General features: G+C 46.6%; 1 pseudogene; it reads left to right on the forward strand.

The window, feature by feature from the left end:
- The first annotated feature begins 203 nt into the window (after window positions 1-203).
- On the forward strand, window positions 204-1,127 carry LOC138419079 (small nuclear ribonucleoprotein-associated protein N-like; annotated as a pseudogene).
- Window positions 1,128-2,436: the final 1,309 nt, after the last annotated feature.

Below are 2,436 nucleotides of genomic sequence, written 5' to 3' on the forward strand. Positions count from 1 at the left end.
AGCAGTATCAGAATAGCCAGGTAGCTGATACCAAGAGGAAACAGATCAAAACAAAGAGGCTTCTACTATTGGAAGCTTCTGCCCCAGCTTGCAGTGTGTGGTGGAGAACCTGCATCATACCTTAATCCGTAGGCTTTCTTAGGTCTTAAGGATCCCGAAACTGTCCTGTGGACATGGAAGTTGGTGGAACAGCAATCGTGACTCTGGGAAAGAGGTGCAAGATGCTGCTGCACATTGACTACAGGTGAGATGCGTCCGGCAGGATGGTTGGATCTTCATTGGCCCTTTTAAGGGTTTTGACAAATAGGTGAACTCGATCCTCTGTGACTGTGATGAATTCAGGGAGATCAAGGCAAAGAATTTAGAGCATTCAGAGTATGAAGTAAAGCAAGTTTGGGGTCTGGTGTGGCTGCCCGGGAGAATTTGGTTTCCATGACTGTGGAGGGAATACCCTGTAAAGGTACTGGCATTGCTCAAGTACCATTTACTGGTGATGCTGGGGACTGGTGGAGCAGCTGGCAGAGGTGTTCCAGCTGGTGTTCCAATTCCCCAGACTCTTGCTGGATTAACCGGCCCTGTCCATGCGGCCGGGGGGGCCATCCCAACAAGTCATGACTCCACAAGGAAGAGGTATTGTAGCAGCTGCTGCCACTGCCAGCATTGCTGGACCCCCAACTCAGTATCCACCAGGAAGGGGGGCTACACCCACACCTGTTGGTCGAGCAGTCCCACCTCCAGGAATTATGGCTCCTCCACCTGGTATGGGCTTTCCAGGTGGCACTACTGGTGAAGAATCTGCCTTCCAGAGCAGGGGACATAAGAGACATGGGTTTGACCCCTGGGTCAGGAAGATACCCTGGAGAAGGAAATGACAACCTATTCCAGTATTTTTGCCTGGAGAATCCAATGGACAGAGGACCTGGTGGGCAGCAGTCCTTGGGGTTTGCAAAGAATCGGACATGATTGAAGCAACTTAGCACGCCACATGGTATGAGACCACCCATAGGCCTACCAATTACACTTCCCATACTCGAGGGATGCCAATAAGCTTGCCCCTGTTAGACTGAGACCCTCCACCAGGAATCAGAAGTCCACCTCCTCTAGGAAGGTGTCCACCAAGACCCTAGGATATTATTGATCCTTCTTAGTCAATTTTTTTTTTCCCTGAAGTGTATCTTGTGAAATGTGTGCAGTACTTGAAAGCTTTGGTCCCCTCTGCTGCATTAATGTAAGCTAATGCATAGAGTCATTAAAAAAAGCGGGTTCAAAGGAGGTAGATGAACTTCACCTAGAAATTTCAGAGATTGACTGGGGATTGAGACAGCTACGAAGAGGAAAATTGTGGACCTAAATAGAGAACCAAGATTAGCAGGTCAGAGGAGACAAATAATACTAGATACCAACTAATAAATTTATGGACCACAGACTGTATACCAGGTGCTTTTCTAATCACTTTGCTTGTATTAACTCAGTGAATCCTTTCAACAACTTTATGCGATAGATACATGATTCCCCAATGTCTTCCCTGGTATCATCCTGACAGGATACCTGGGGACAGGGATTTGTATTCAATCCCATGAAAATTATCTCAGATACTCTGTCTTCTAGAGCTTCCCTAGAAGCCGTAGAAGGTGGCACTAGAGGTAAAGAATCCGCCTGCCTTTGTAGAAGACATAAGAGATGCATGTTCAATCCCTGGGTCAGGAAGATTCCCCCAGAGGAGGGCCTGGCAACCCACTCTAGTTTTCTTGCCTGGAGAATCCCATGGACAGAGGAGCCCTGTGGGCTATGGGCCATAGGGTTGCAAAGAGTTGGACACAACTGAAGTGACTTAGCAGGCAGGCAGGCACTCTGTCTTCTCTGAGAGAGTGGAGAAATGGACCAAGGAAGGAAGGAAAACCAAATGAATTTTTGTGAATTAGGGGTGTCTACCATGGGCAACCAGGGCTCCAAATGCCACTGGAAATCCTGTATAATCTCAGAGCTGTTCCACTGAAGGACAGAGAAGCTGGAGATTTTATCCATCATCTTTTTGGGGCATTAGTTCCCGGGCACTGCCATGTTACCATATTCCAAAAGCACCGTCAGGCAGAGAAGCAGTCCTTGGTAATATAAGGAGCTGCCGATGGTGTCAGAGCAAAGACAGCATCTGCTTCCTTGAGTTCACAAATGGGGAACATGGGACACAAAGTTAACATCATTCAATTTGCTTTATTATAAACCCATCATTGGATTTATTATAGAAATGACGATCACTGACTGAAGCTAGGTTCTATACTCTGCCTGTGTTAACATCAGTAACCCAGTACAGCTGAAGCTGATGAAACAGAAAAGAGTATAAAGGCATCTTACTCATGAAATCCACTGGCAACACTGGGACACAGTTCATTGGTTCATTCATTCAGTGATTTGTTCTTTCATCCAAAAATTTGTTAA

Source organism: Ovis canadensis, chromosome 14, assembly GCF_042477335.2.
Source record: "Ovis canadensis isolate MfBH-ARS-UI-01 breed Bighorn chromosome 14, ARS-UI_OviCan_v2, whole genome shotgun sequence".
Taxonomy (NCBI): domain Eukaryota; kingdom Metazoa; phylum Chordata; class Mammalia; order Artiodactyla; family Bovidae; genus Ovis; species Ovis canadensis.